A 17007-nucleotide genomic window follows, 5' to 3' on the forward strand; every position below is an offset into this window, starting at 1 on the left:
CCTGCTTTCTGACATTGTCTGGTACAAGCTTAACTTTATTTTTTTAACGTGGTATTAAGGCTTTTGAAAATCCAAAAAGCTAGTGGCTGCTTTTTGTAAATGTTTTGTAAATTTTCCTGCAATGGATACAATATGCCGGAAATGAGTAAATTGTTCAGGTAAATAACTGACTGTTTATGACTATATACTGAAGGTAAAGGCTACAGTATAGAGTTTCCTATTGGCTTTTTAAAAAATTAGAAAAAAATGAAAGAATCTGTAGCTGGACAATAGCATCATGAAGATAAAACAAAATAGTGAAATACTGCACTATTGTGTTTGGAAGCAAAGTTAAAGAACTTTGAAGCACCAACCATTATCACATAAAACGATTATTCAGTCACTGAATAACCATCAATTCAATCATAATTTCTGGTGCTTTGTGGTATTTTTGTTAGAGAAAAACTGCTCATCTGTGGGGAGATACATCTACACCTATCAATAAGTTAACTATGAGAGAAGATAGTACTGGATATTTCATTTGCCTAATACAAACTAGGCAAAGTGAATTCTGACTTTTTAAAAAAATGATCCTGGAATAAAAAACTGACAAGTTGGCATCAGATTACAAAAATGTGAGATTTTTGCTAGACTTGTTAGCTGGAAAGTCAGCAGCCCAGGTTTGAGACCCGAGTGCCACATGATGGTGTGAGCTCCTGCCCTGGCCCCAGCTCCTGCCAACCTAGGAGGCAAATGTGAGTAGATAAAAATAGGCGCCACTTAAGTGGGAAGGTAACAGGGCTCCATGACATCATGCTGGCCATAGGACTGTGAAAATGTCTTCAGACAGCACTGACTCAATGGCTTTGAAAGGAAGATAAGCACTATCCCTTATAGTCGGCAAGGACTAGCAGAGTAAAAACCATAGGGATTCCTTTTATATGTTCAAATATCTATATATTTTGACTTAGTTTAATTATTTATGTAACAAAAATTACACATTTGTGCTTTCTTTGTATGACAGGTAGTCCTCAACCTACAACAGTTCATTTGGTGACTGTTCAAAGTTACAGCAACACTGAAAAAAGTGACTTATTGCCATTTTCCCACACTTAATGACCATTGTAGCATCTCCATAGTCATGTGATTTACATTCCGATGCTTGAAAGTGTCCTGGGGTCATGTGATCACCTTTTATGACCTTCTGATGAGCAAAGTCAATGGGGAAACCAGATTCACTTAACAACCATATTACTAATTTAACAGCTGCAGCGATTCACTTAACAAATGAGGCAAGACAAGTAGTAAATTGTGGGAAAATTCACTTAACAAATTTCTCACTTAGCAACATAAATTTTGGGCTTAATTGTGGTCATAAGCTGAGGACTACCTGTAAAAGTATGATTCTACTAAGTTAAAGAGTTTGTTTTGGGGAAAAGCTAGGCAGAAATGTTATACTCCTGCTGACTGTAGGCCAGGGGTCTTCAAACCTGGCCCTTTTATGACTTGTGGACTTCAACTCCCAGAATTCCTCAGGAATTCTGAGAGGTTTTTTTTTTAATCCCATTTATATCCCGCCCTTCTCCGAAGACTCAGGGCGGCTTACAATTTAAAGCACAAATCAATGTGCTTAGCAATAGCCTTCATTCTATGTATATGCCTGCTTATTAGGCCTACCCCCCCCAAGTGGTATTATTACAAAGTCAGCTTATTGCCTCCAACAATCTGGGTCCTCATTTTACCTACCTCGGAAGGATGGAAGGCTGAGTCAACCTTGAGCCTGGTGGGATGCGAACCTGCACTAATTGGAGTTGAAGTTCAAAAGCCATAAAAAGGCCAAGTTTGAACACCCCTGCTGTAGGTTTTTTGCAAGTAACTGTTGGCCACTCTAGCAATAGAATGTAGAAGTACTTTTCGTCTATGGCAGGGGTGTCAAACTCAATTTCATTGAGGGCCGCATCAGCATTGCCGTTGCCCTCAAGGGGCCGGGTGGGTGTGGCCAGGGTGGGTGTGGCCTACGGGGTGGGCGTGGCTAAAGTGTGTATGGCCTACGGGGTGGGCGTGGCCAGCTCCACATCGTTCGCATCAAGGGTGCCTATGGGGGCCTGGGCAAGAGTGGGACAGATCTGAGGGCATCTGGTAGAAGGAGGGTCTCTGGGCCAGGGCCAAGGCAGTGGGGGCCATTCCCACACTGCTTCCAGGATGGCTTCGCGGGCCACATGAAACCACTTCGCGGGCCGGATCCGGCCCCCGGGCCTTGTGTTTGACATGTCTGGTCTATGGTGTCAGGAAGATCTTTCTGTATTTATGCCATTCTGTTTCCCCTGAATGTTGTTGTTCTTCTGGTATTTATAAGGAGATAAGAATAGTCCTGCTGGGTCAGGACCAGCCCTTCCATTAGTGTAACATTTTTTGTTTAAAGTAAATTTAAAGTGGCTCACTGCTCATGTGCCTCAATAACTTGCACACTTAGCTTAAATTGCAGTGCATTTTACATTTAGTTGATCAACTTGAAGACATCCAGCCTTTTATGCAGGAACTCAAAATGATGTTTAAAGTGCTCCTTCCTTCTATTTTTTAAAATTTGTTATTTATTTGTACTGGATACCCACAATAACCTTACCTTGTCAGGTAAGAGAAAGAGTGACTGGCACAAAGTCACCTTGCAAGCTTCCACTGCTGAGGGAGAGTTTATTTTTTTGCTCCTATTCCAATTCAACCTCTATAGTAGTTATTCCCGTTCCTCTTAAGTAACTAGTTATTTTCCTACTGTTTCTAGAAGAAATGTTAAACTGATGAACCATCAGTTTTAAAATTTCTTTGAAAAAGTGGTCCACATTGGCTACTTCCAGTCCTCTAGTTCTGAACCTGATTTGAGATGAGTGAGCTAAAATAGAAAATGACTTAGAAAATTCTGTAGATGCTAATGTGGTTTATTGATTTGGGTTGTTTTGATTCACTTCTGGATGGAATATACACAGTAGAGTCCAAAGATATCTGTGAAGTTTTGCAAAAAAAATCTTAACATTTTAGTTTGAAGGAGATGAGAAAATTCAGAATACATATTGTAAAATTTATACTGAGAAAAAAACAACAGTCTCTCATCTTTAATCTTACTACTTTGAACAAGACACTGATTTCAGTGAGTTATTCAGTTGTCAAATATGGTGAAAATGCATCCTTTCTTAACTAGGAAAACAAAACTAAAATTCTTATATAACTCCCATTTCTTTTGTACTAAATTAATTTCTGTAGCACAGCCTTCTACATGTTTAGTAAAAATACTATTCTCTTCATTAATTGTTGAATATAGCTTGTGCAATAAAGGGAAAGAATGTTTTCTAGTGGTGGCTGACCAGATTCTCCTGGGATACTTGCAGAGATGGAGTGAGAGAGGGAATGAGAGAGAGAGAGAATAAGAGAGAGAAATTGTTTATTTATTTGCATATTTATTTATTTATTTACAACTGCATGATTTCACAGCTGATTTGTATAAAAATCATAAAACATTTTAATTTATTATTTATGAGATGATTTATATGTAGAGAAAAATATAAAATAAATACAGACAATAGTATCTGCAACTCCGGATACAGAACCCATATGCCTGAATGGTTAACTCAGACATGTGAAACACAAGGCCTGGGGGCTGGATCCGGCCCGCAAAGTGGTTTCATGCGGCCCGCAAAGCCATCCCGGAAACAGTGAGGGATCGGCCCCCACTGCCTTGGCCCTGGCCCAGAGACCCTCCTTCTGCCAGAGACCCTCAGATCTGTCCCACTCCTGCCCAGGCCCCCCTAGGCACCCTTGATGTGAACGATGTAGAGCTGGCCATGCCCACCCAGTAGGCCACACCCACCCAGGCCATACCCACCAGGCCCCTTGAGGGCAACCGCAATGCTGATGCGGCCCTCAATGAAATTGAGTTTGACACCCCTGACTAAAAGAACATACCTCATAAAAAACTGCAGCATGTAACAGGTACCTCAGACCACAAAACCGAAAAAAACAGCCATATCTTAGCTAGGTTGAAAGGTGATAGAAGTGATTTGTCTCCCAGGTCCTTGGCTTGTGATTATTCATTTAATAACAAGTACTTGTGAAATATCCTCAAAGTTACAACTATCACCCCTTCCCCACAATCACATGATCACAATTTTATGGGTTGTGCATTTTAAAGTTACAACTGAAGCATATTCCTTCATTAGCCATTTTTAGAGTGTATTGATTTTAGTAGGATGGAGTTATGCACATATCTGTTTGCTGGAGCTGTTGACCTATTTGCCCTTGCTTTATTCAATATTTTAATTTTTCTACAGCAGGTGGCTATAACCCTCTCAGGTAAACTAGATAGGAGAAAACACTAAATGAACTATCTCCCCAGAGTCACTTGTTGAGATGGGCGGGGGCTTTATAAATCAAATAAATAAGTAAGTAAGTACGGTAAGTAAATAAATACTAATTTTACTTTATTGAAATATTACATTAAAATAATCTTACAGGTCTGGAAGTACAGATTTCCCAGGGTGCCACTTTTAACTGCTTGATCCATTAGGGAGGGTCCTTTCTAAGTTTCTTTCCTTAACTCTTGAGCTACTGGGGGGCCCTGCCCCTCTTGTCTGATTGTTTCCTAAACAGCTTCTCTTTACTTCCTTCCCCAAGTCATCCACACATTCAGTTAGAGCAGGCATGTCAAACTGCTGGCCTGTTGGCTGGATGCATCATGATGAAACCACGCCCCCCATTGTCGGCAATGGGGAGAAAGTCGTGATACGCCGCACGATGTCACGAGTTTGATATGCCTGAGTTAGAGAGACAGATTTACAGACAGATTCTGCACTGGAAACTGAGGAATGTCAAGACTTGGGACTTAGATGAGCAACCACAGGGGCATTTCAAGGCTGTAGACTGGATTGGAAAATAAAAATAAAAAAAAATCTGTAAGATGGCAGTGGCAAACCACTTCCATACTGCTACTAAGTAAACCAAATTAATGTACCAGTATAGTCACGCCTAGGGACGTGGTGGCTCAGTGGGTTAGGATGCTCAGCTTGTCGATCAGAAGGTCGGCAGTTTGGTGGGTCGAATCCTGAGTGCTACGTAACAGAGTGAGCGCCTGTTACTTGTCCCAGCTTCTGCCAACCTAGCAGTTTGAAAGCACGTAAAAATGCAAGTAGAAAAATAGGGACCACTACAGTGGGAAGGTAACAGCTTTTCGTGCGCCTTTGGCGTCTAGTCATGCCGGCCACATGACCACGGAGGTGTCCTCAGACAAGCGCTGGCTCTTCGGCTTTGAAACGGAGATGAGCACCGGCCCCTAGAGTTGGAAACGACTAGCATGCATGTGTGGGGGAACCTTTACCTATAGTTATCAGGAGTGTGGCTTGATTCAAGAATGTGTGATTTATAAACTATCAGGAGTTCTTAAGGGGCAAAGTTGCCTGGGATGGAGATATTGCCCCTTCCAGTAATTTTTGAAGAACAAGCTTGCCTTTTTTCTGGGAAAACTCAAAAACGCAAGAACTCATACAAATTCAAATAATGCAAGAATATAAATTGAAAAATAACAGGCTGGTGGAATTATTCTGTGTAAATCTTGGGAATTTATTAGGCTGCCCTAATCTATATACCAGTTTATATGATCAGCATTACTCTGGAGTATACAGTAAATATTGACATAGACATTTGCTCTTCTTCACTTAGTAGATAATATAAATTTTTATATTTATTTCTAAGTTGGTCATATAGCTGATCAAGTCTTGCAACTCTCTTATTTCAAAGGATTTCTGGGTTACAAAAATGTTTCCATAGATAAAGATAAATACTTTTTTTGGTTTAAAAATGAGAAATTTGATAGTTTTGGAAATTTTGATTATAGTCTAAAGTAAAGGTAAAGTTTCCCCCGCACATGCATGCTAGTCGTTTCCAACTCTAGGCTCATCTCCGTTTCAAAGCCGAAGAGCCAGCGCTTGTCCAAGGATGTCTCCGTGGTCATGTGGCCAGCATGACTAGATGCCAAAGGCACACGGAAAGCTGTTACCTTCCCACCGTAGTGGTCCCTATTTTTCTATTTGCATTTTTACGTGCTTTCGAACTGCTAGGTTGGTAGAAGCTGGGATGAGTAACAGGCGCTCACTCTGTTACGCAGCACTCGGGATTCGACCCACCAAACTGCCGACCTTCTGATCGACAAGCTCAGCGTCCTAACCCACTGAGCCACCGTGTCCCTTGATTTTAGTGGCTTACAAAAGACAAGCTGTGAACTAATGTATTTAGATATTGTTATTAAGGCTGTAAAAATTTATCTGAAAGTAAATACAGTTGAATTTCCTGGGGCTAATATTGAGTATGCTAATCATTGCATTGGCTTCAAATCTAGGAGAATATCTGGCATAAACCCATATTAGAAAACATATGAATAGTTAATACTACGTTTGGCACTAGGATCTGAACTGAAGCTTAGACATGGGTATGGATTGATATTCTAGCTTACTGGTGTAACACTCTCGCCAATTGTTTCAGAAGAGAAACTATTTCTGTTTCCTTTTAAAGAATGCTATCTGGGAGAATCTCTGGTGAACTCTTTAAAAAAGATCTTCTACTTTTGGTATTCATATATATTTGAATTACAGCTCTTATGTTTGCTGGGATGGGGGTTGGGAGAGATGTAGCCTTTATTTGGGAAAGGCTTTAAAACTTCTGTATGTTATTTAGGTTCCTTTTGCCATCTTTTCAAGTTATATCGAAGTCATTTTAAAATCACCTAATGTTTCCTTTGCTTCCTTTATATTAATTGTTTAGTAATGCCAGAATAGCATGGGTTTTTCTTAGGTCAAAAGTAATGTGGTCCTTGGTTGGTAACAACTATGGAACCTATGGGTTGTTCAACACGAAGCCCAGGAACCCTGCTCTGCATCTTGCTGTTGAAACAAAAAAAATCTGAGAAATCAATAGAAAATAAATCATATAGCTGGACTTGGGGATAGATAAGTTCATGGATTTGAGATCTGAACTTTATTTGCAGTATTATGTGTAGTTCTTCCATAAATTCCATCTGTAATTCCAGTTGTATTTTTGTCACTAATGAAACAAAATGTATTAGCAGAGGATGAGCAACTCATGCCATATACGTCCTCTAAAATGTTCTGTGAGTCTCTCCCAGCCTTCTACACACTGCTGCAATACAGTGGTGGGCTGGTTGTATCAGCTTTTTATCCCACCGATACTGCCAGCGTGCTATTTTGGGTGAAGTAGGAGTTTTTGCTGTCTGATGTTTTCAGTTTGAGCTTGGTTTGAGATGCATTTTGTTTCACTCTTTGCAATTGGTAAGTGGTTTGTGCCCCCATATCTGTGATTTTTCAATTAGCACATGATTTGAGTATCTTTAGAATCCAAAATCCTGTGAAATCCTTGGCCCTCAGTTTTTCTGTCCTAGGTTTTACACTTCATCCAGTCCCAGCAGGTGAAGTCTTAATATATTCTATGTATCCATCTATATCAGACATGTCAAACACAAGGCCCGCGAAGCCATCCTGGAAACAGTGTGGGAACGGCCCCCACTGCCTTGGCCCCTGCCCAGAGACCCTCCTCTTGCCAGAGACCCTCAGATCTGTCCCACTCCTGCCCAGGCCCCCATAGGCACCCTTGATGCGAACGATGTAGAGCTGGCCATACCCACCCAGTAGGCCATATGCACTCTAGCCACACCCACCCAGTAGGCCACACCCACCCAGGCCACACCCACCCGGCCCCCTCAGGGCAACCACAATGCTGATGCGGCCCTCAATGAAATTGAGTTTGACACCCCTGATCTATATAGTCTTGACATGGGCTTTAAAAATAAAATCCATTCCACATCTGTTTTCAAAAGTATCCAACCCATTAACAGAAGTGAACAACCCAGAAGAAACAAATACCACCACCAGGTAAAATAGCCGTTGTGAGTGAGGAGTAACATATCACATTATGGATGATCTTGGAATAATGAAGCTATCATGTGGATGGAATTCTTTTTTGGAAAGTCAGGGGCAAACAGTATAGCTATTGACAAAGAAACCTATTTTTCAACTGAAAGGTTTGCTGCATATCTGTGAGAGGCTGTGAAATCTGTTTAGAAAAGTATTTATTAGCTCTTTATCTCGGATTTTGATTCCAGAGATTCTTGGCTCTACTTTTGGTATTTGCAGCTTATTTCCCATTCAGGCAGTAGTGAATACTCTTAGGTTATGATTTATAAGCTATTTGGATATTAAGGCAATAAACTATGTAGAAGAGGCCAACTTACACTAGGCTCATATTTAATGCACAATAAACAAGAGAAGAATTGTCATTTATCCTGACAATAATACTAATTTAACATAATAAGCATTCCTGAATGTAATTACATTTTAACCCAGAATTGTACATAGAAATAAACTTTCTGGTTTGTAGAATTTAAGTTGTTTCACTTTTGCTTTCTGTTATTTAATCATTCGTGCAACAACTTTGGTATCTATGAGGGCTTTTTAGGGTAGATGGACAATTTGTGGACAGTATATAACCCCAGGATTATTATGGTCCCACATTTCATAGCAGTGAAGATGTAACCATTACAGCATGATTTCCTGTGGTGAAAATCAAAGAAATAGCCCATTTGATCTAGTGGGTAGAAACAGGAGACTGTGAGTTCTAGTCCGCCTTAGGCATGAAACCCAGCTGGGTGACTTTGGGCCAATAACACTCTCTCAGTTCAATCCACCTCACAGGAAGTGGAGAAACAGGATAAAGGAAGTGTATTAGGTATGATTACTGCATTGAGTTATTTACAAAAATGATAAAGACGGGATAAAAAAAATACCAAAAAACCCAACAAGCTTATGCCTTGAAGCGTATTGTGCTTTAAAATTCAGCCCATCCACAAAAAGTGGGTTTTTCAAAGTCAGAAAAAATTAATCTTCATTGATTTGCATAAAGTCATAATGTCCTTGCCCATTTTTTCTTATCCATCGCTACAGAAATAATATTTTACATACTTTGCTTAGGAAAAAATGCTCCAAATTCTTTTGGTCAGGGAATTTATAATTTAAGTTTAAAGAGGCATGGGACAAATGCAGTTTCATCCATCCGTAAAACTTGTTATATCTAGAAATAAGATGAAATTCTTGATCCATGATTTGTGTGAAGGAGCTTGGTCTTTAATACTTTTATCACCTTATGTCTATAAATCATTCATTTTGCTGTCTAGCAATCTTTTATCACTAATATCAGAGGTGGGCGAACAAGTAATATTTCAATATAAGGCTGTTGATTCTTGTGGGTTTAGATTTCCCAACTGAAACCCTGGCTCTGGTGTTGTTCAATATTTTCATCATAACAGGTAAGTTAAAACTACAGCTGGGACTGGAACTTCCTTTATTAAGTGAGACAGTCATTTTAGTGAATTGGGTCTGATTTTTTTGCCATGGTTGTTAACTGAGTCATATGGTTATTAAGCAAATTCAATTCCCCTATTGATTTGGTTCTTGGAAGCCAGGTGTGTGTGTGTGTGCGTGTGTGTATTTTGATCAAGTGATTGTGGGGACATCACTGAGGTGGGGGTAGAATTGATAGCAAGAGAACATGGTTTTTATTTGGCCTTGCTTTATTGCTTGCAGTTATTATGAATAAATAAACCATTCCATAGGTGTAGGAGGTGTTATGATTTCCTGCTCAAATATAGAACGATAGCTTGCGACTAGACCCAATTACATCGCAGAAGTGTGCCTTCTGACTGAGCTGCAAAACTAGTTGATCAAGGATAAATATAAAACTAGCAATCTGGAAAACCAGTTAGAAAAGAACTATGCGTACGATAGCTTTGTTATGCAATGAATCTGCAGGCCTTAGGCTTTTTTTAAACATACTCCAAATTTGTCACCTCTTTGTATGTCTTTGTTATAAAATTTTAGTCTCCTATGATAAAATACCATATTCATGCTAGGAAAAACAATGCAGCTTCTAATATAGTTAACACTTCATAATTAATTAGAACACTGCATGGATTTGGGTGCACAAGTATAAGTTTCCATCAGTCTGTGCCCATGCTGTCAATGGTGACAAGCTGCTTTACCTGTTGAAAACAACAAATGCCTAATTTCAGAGGATGCATGCACCTTTCCCTTACTTCAGTGTAGGCTCCATATACTCCGGTGGAGCATATATGGTAAGCATGTTTAGCAAATCTAGCAGAGAAACCTAATATTAAGATGCTTCACTGACAAGCTAGGTCCTTCGTTGGGATTACATTTATTTAGAACTATCTCCAATAATAATAATATTAGCCAAAATCTCAAAATTGGAATGCTGAGTGAGAGTTATTGCAGTGTTTGATTATAATTTTTCAAACATTGATGCTGCATTGCCTGAATTAAGCCTATGTCTGCACCTTCGTGTACTGTAGATTTTATTGGCAAGTTTTGTCTTCTGTATGTAAAACAACAACAGTAGTAACTCTTTGATTCCATGGGTCAGAAATCTGATTGGACTAAATTTGCAAAGGCTTGAAAGCAAAGTAAAACTTAAATCAGATATTTAACTGAATATCAACATTTTATTTTCTTCACCCAAAATAATTACAATATGTATATTATAGTGTAATGTATAATAGCTTATGCAGATAGTGCTTGTTTAATAATCATGCTCCAGATAGTTTTCTTCCTTTGTAACTGTTGGCTTGTTGCATAGTGGGGCCACCAGGACAAAAGAGCCCCCCCCCCCACCAGCTGACCTGTCCAGCAACTGCAAGTAGATAGAACCCACGTTGAGTAGGTAGGGAGAGGGGAAAATACAGCCCTAATAGTGGGGACAGGCAAAGTCTGAAGCGAGTGTAGCCGCAATGCTTATGAGGAAAGGTGCTGGCGGGGATGGTTCTGTTGCCATTGCCATGCATGGGGAAAAACTCAGATTACAGCAACTTTAATGGCCCTCCCATCCTTGTGGTTTGCCTGCTTCCTGCTTTTCCATCCTGGAATTGCTGGGAATGGGGCATGCTGCTCTAAATTACCCCAACCCCGAAACAAGATTGGGCTGGTGTTTGTCCCTTTGTGGGGCACAGCTGCTGCTTTTCGCTATGCTATTGGAATTTTCCAAGTGTATAAGAACATAGAAGGCGGATGAGGGAATTTATGCCTTTGCAATCATAAGTATGGGCTGACTGCTAAGTGCCTGAATTTTCATCATGTTATCGGTGCTGTAATGGCCATAGCTTTGGGCACAGGTCCCTTTGTTCATCACTGCTGAACAAATGGTTGTTAAGGAAGGATTGTCTATAGTCAGGCAGGAGGGACATGCTCTAAGTCTGTCTGTCAAGGAGTGTTCGCGGATGGGCTCAGAAGGAGAGCTTTATCTGTCGTTGCCCCTGCTCTTCAGAATATCAACCCTTCCAAGATCAGGCTGGTCCCATCCCTCCTGGCCCCAGATGTGTGATTACCTTTTTGTGATTATGTTGAATGTTGATTTCCTGGTTGCTATGGGTTTTAAGCTTTTAATATGTTTTTGCACTTTAATATTGTAAATATTGTAAATCGCCCAGAATCATATATTACAGCTAAATGCCCATATAAATCTGATAAGTAAATAATTCTTGCTGTAGTGAAATATTGCTAAAATCAAGAATGAATGCCAAAGGTATGGAGGGAAAACAGATTACCAATGCAATTTTAGCGTGGAACTGAGTTTAAAATGTTGTACGATATTCACCGGAATAGATTTCTGGTATATAACAGAATGGTTAGTTCCAAAAATGTTTGATAATTCTCTCAGCCAACATTCTTTTCTATCCCATCTGTGTATGTACTTTATTTAACAAGTAGCAAATTAGTTATGCTTTTTTTCTTAAAATAATTAAGTTTAATTTTTATTGCACAGCAAACTATAAAAAAGGTCAAATATACAGAAAAAAAGGTTTTCTACTAGCGCTATAGTAATTTTGAGATGGCAGCGTATTTATCATTGAAGAAAGTGAATCCATTGGATTTCTATTTCCAACTGCAGGTCTAGTCACGCATATTTTAAGGGACAAAATTAAATACAAGTAACAAATAATATATACAGATCTGGCAATCCTGACCTTGCAGAGGCAACATTATATAACTTTTGTTTAGGATATAATTTGCTACTTGTGCTGATTATTATGGACCACTTAAAAACAAAATATTGAAAGAAAGCTTTCTGTATTATTGAGTTTGTCCTTTTATAAGGACAAAGCAACCCTGATGGTTTTCTGATGAGGATTTGAATTGGAAAGGTCATTATTTGTAGCATAGACTTTAAAAGAGGCTTTTAAGCAAATTTTGGTTGAAAAGATTACACCCAAGTAGATAAAGAAATATTAGGTTTATTTCATTTACAAAAGAATTTTTTCCCATCAGTATTGAATTGACAATGAAGAAGACTTTATGAAAGACTTTTGGACATCCAAATATATAGTATACATTAGATCACCTATATCTACAAACTCTTGATTCTCTCAAAAAGGTTAATGAGACAAAAATTATCCTAAAATGAACCATGTTACTCATTTTTCATCATGGTTCAAAACCAGAAATACATTGGTTATTTTACAATCCTTGGAATACCGTAGATAAATTGTATAATTTTGCCCGATGGATTTATTTTTAATTTTTTGTTATATTTATAGATTAATCTTTTATTACCTTTATTTATCAGTCTTCTTAAAAAGACAGCCCAGACTTGGACATACAAGTCCAAAGTGGCAAGTTCAGGAAAAAAAAGAACTCATTTGTTTCTGCATTTTCTCTCTTTTTGGCACATTTTCAACAGCTCTATCGCCCAGTCCCTGGTTCATTTCCTGTCTCAAATATATTTAATGAATGTTTTGATGTCTTAATGTTCTTTGCTATTTGTTCCTCAGTGCACAATTTATTGATTGTTCGCATTTTTTCCAGTGTTTATGCTCATTTTTATTTTCATTTGGGCACCACTTCAATTTTTGAAAGAAGCTTTCTCAGTTTTTATAGCTCACCGGACTCTTATTTTCCTGGACTTTGTGGTACATTTCCTGTTTAAAAGCATATATTCTAACTAAGCCAATTATTTGGGTGGGGAATGTTGTTTATCTCCAAAATGTTTGGCCATCTTGGCCCTCTCATTTGGTTGATACTGTTGAGTCCTCCTTTCATTTTTAATTTTTAGTTAACCTATCCCCTTATTTTACGAAGTTCACTTTATTAGGCCAAACTTGAAGGTGTTGGACTTTGGAGGCAATTGTATATTGGTGTATATGTTGAATTTAATAGTGTTATGATCTTCATTTAGTAACTTATCTGTCATGGGCATTATCATGAAGAAGGGTCAAGGTTTGAGTGATAATGTTGCTGCAAATATTCCGTACTGTTCCCATTTTTCTTCTTTCTACTAGTTTTGTGTTGGCTTATCTTAAGGCAATTTTACCTTGGAAAATGAATACATGGATCTGTGGAGCCTTAACTGGGCCCTCACTGCTTTTCTGGTATTAAATTATTTCTGTTATAATACATTTTCTCATTTACTTTAAATGTATTCTAAAATATGATATAGTTAAGTGTTGATATGCTAAAATTCTCTGATTTTAGAAGTCTTGATTGTTGTTTGGGCTATGACTTAGAGTTAATTTTTGTTGGTATCATAGTCTTTTTTTTAAATTCCATTTATATCCCGCCCTTCTCTGAAGACTTAGGGAGGCTTACAAGTTTAGCAGTAGCCTTCATTCTATATATATGCCTGCTTATTAGGGCTTTCACACACACCCCAAGCGGCATTATTACAAAGTCAGCTTAATTGCCCCCAACAATCTGGGTCCTCATTTTACCTACCTCAGAAGGATGGAAGGCTGAGTCAACCTTGAGCCTGGTGGGATGCGAACCTGCACTAATTGCAGGCAGCTGGTGTTACTTAAGGAGGCATTAGCCCACTGCTCCACCAAGGCTCTTTCAGAGTCTGGCTGAGCATCCGATCTTTAGATGAAAAGGAATTAGGTGATAATCCTTGCTTTTCTTTTACAATACAGATAGTCCTTATTTAATATTCAGAACTAGATTTTCTATCACCAAGCATTGTGATTGTAAAGGGCAACATCACATGACTGCTGTTTAGCAATGGCAGTTCTAGCATTTATGGCTGCCATCACTAATTGAATCCTGTGCTGTTGTAAAATGCAACATCACATGGTCCCCATTTGTGACCTCTTACCAACTTCCACATTGACTTTGCACTTCAATGGCAGTGAAGGTCACAAATGATGAGCAGGTGACTGCAAGATTGCGAGCCATTTGCGAAGTACACAGATTGTGATCATGTCACCACAGGAACACTGCAATGACTGTAACTATGAGGACTGGTCATAAATACCCTTCACTGAGTGCTGGCATAACTTGCAATTTTATTAAAATTCATTAAGCAAGTTCTACCTGAACAAATAGCATATGATTTCTGAGAATGATTTTGATCATAATATGCATAGAAAAAGACTGGATTCTTACATTGTTCTTGTCGTAGGCACCTCCAGTTTATAAGGTCCAGAGACTTAAATTGGTTTAGTAATGTATTCAGAGTTGACTTCTGATTCTCAATTAGGAAAATAAATGATTCTCAATTTAGGAAAGTAAATAGGAAGAAAAAAAATCTTAAATAGGAAACTGCTGCTAGTTGTGAGAAAATTAGAATTTAAGATGAAAATTATAGGATTAGGTTTTTCCACAATTCAGGAAGCAATCCAATACACCCAGATTTCTAGAGCGAATGAGTTAAAATTAGATGGAGTATATTTGATGATTCTACTTTGCATATGCTCAAGCCTCACCTGGTTTGTTTCAAGGCAACATGAACTCAAATCCAATATGAAGCACAGTATGAATATGGAGCATTCTACCTAGTGTTCTCCTTCATGGATTACTGCCTTGTAGTGGCGAAGGGGCTTGCATAATTCAATGAAGCGATGAGCTATGCCGTGCAGGGCCACCCAAGACGGAAAGGTCATAGCAGAGTTCTGACAAAACGTTATCCACTGGAGAAGGAAATGGCAACTCACTCCAGTATCTTTGCCATGAAAAGGCTATGGACAGTACCAAAAGGCAAAACAATATGATGCTGGAAGATGAGCCCCTCAGGTCGGAAGGCGTCCAATATGCTACTGGGGAAGAGCAGGGGGCTAGTACTAGTAGCGCCAGAAAGAAAGAAGCGACTGGGTCAAAGCCGAAAGGACGCTCAGCTGTGGGTGTGTCTGGTGGTGAAAGGAAAGTCCGATGCTGTAAAGATTTTTTCTCCATAGGAACCTGGAATGTAAGATCCATGAATCAAGGAAAGCTGGACATGGTCAAACAAGAGATGACAAGACTGAACATCAACATCTTAGGTATCAGCGAACTAAAATGGACAGGAATGGGTGAATTTAATTCAGATGACCATCAGGTATACAACTGCAGACAAGAATGCCTCAGAAGAAATGGAGTAGCCTTCATAGTCATTAAAAGAATAGGAAAAGCAATACTGGGATACAATCCTCAAAATGACAGAATGATCTCAGTTTGAATCGAAGGCAAACCATTCAATATCACAGTAGTCCAAGTCTATGCCCCGACCACTGGTGCTGAAGATGAAATTGACTGGTTCTATGAAGCCCTACAGCACCTTGTAGTACTAATGTCAAGAGAGTAAAAAACTCTATTAGAAAGTGATGAATCATGGTTTATTTTGATGCATGATAAACAAAGAAAACCTGAAGCATATATTCTTCTATTTAACCTTTTAATTACAAAGAAACTTGTAAAAACACAGAAAGACTCATGGCTACATGCCTATCTCCCCAGAGAGCACAAAGAAGAGGAAAAAGAAAAGTAACTTTTGTTTTAGGCATGCGCACACAGTAGTAAACTGGGTGAACATGTGACACTCACCATGGTTACAATGATAAGATAACAAGACAGCTTGCAAAGTACAAACTGCAAGGAGCTTACTGACAAAACTAAAAATGCAGTGACATCCCCTTCTTTTGTCAGTAAGGCAAAACTCATAAGACACATTTTCTTGCACAGATACTCGTGCTGGGCTGTAGGAAGTGGCTTGTTCAGCATATCAGCAATCTGATCATGTGTAGGCACATACTGTAATTTTACAAAACCTTGTTTAACTACTTGTCTTATATTTTGATAATGGATGTCAATGTGTCTAGACCTAGAATCTGTAAAACGATTCTCAGATATGTAAACTACAGATTCGTTGTCTTCCATCACAGTGATCGGTCGAATCAGCTGAGTCAAGATATCTGTGACTAAAGCATCAAACCATGTTAGAGAATTACATGCATCTGACACACAAGCATATTCAGCTTCAGTAGATGAACAAGAAACAAAATTCTGTTTACGCACATGCCAGTAAACAGGACATCCATTTAAAAACAACATATAACCTGAAGTACTTTTACGTGATTTCTTATCACTCGCCCAATCGGAATCTGCATAACAACATAACTCTGCATAATCAGTATGTGTTGGTTCTAATAATAACTTCATGTTTTTAATGTGCTTTAAGTATCTCAATAATTTTTAACACATGTCCAATGAAACTGTTTTGCCTTGCCTACGTGTCGTGATAGGAGAGTAACACTAAGTGCAATGTCGGGTCTAGTCCAACTACTAATATACAACAGCGACCCAATGACTGAGCAATAAAGTGTTTGATCTTCAAACTCAGGACTTGGTTCATGTGCCAAGTTGTGAAAATCAGTTTGCATGGGTATACTCACTGGTTTAGCGTCCTTCATGTTGCAGTGATACAATAGTTCAATTTTATCTTCTTGTGTGAGACTGAAACCCTTCTGAGTTTTGACAACTTGAACACCCAAATAAGTGTTAATATATCCTAAAGCAGACATGTCAAACACAAGGCCCGGGGCCCAGATCCGGCTCGCAAAGTGGTTTCATGCGGCCCGCGAAGCCATCCTGGAAACAGTGAGGGAACGGCCCCCACTGCCTTGGCCCTGGCCCAGAGACTCTCAGATCTGTCCCAGTCCTGCCC

At 39.0% G+C, this 17007-nt stretch overlaps 1 protein-coding gene across 1 annotated transcript in view; it reads left to right on the forward strand.

Moving 5' to 3' along the window:
* OSBPL10 (oxysterol binding protein like 10) overlaps nucleotides 1-17007 on the forward strand; it is a 70856-nt gene that overhangs the window by 1208 nt on the left and 52641 nt on the right. The gene's annotated exons all lie outside the window — the stretch shown is intronic.

The sequence above is a fragment of the Vipera ursinii genome, assembly GCF_947247035.1.
Source record: "Vipera ursinii genome assembly, chromosome: Z".
Taxonomy (NCBI): domain Eukaryota; kingdom Metazoa; phylum Chordata; class Lepidosauria; order Squamata; family Viperidae; genus Vipera; species Vipera ursinii.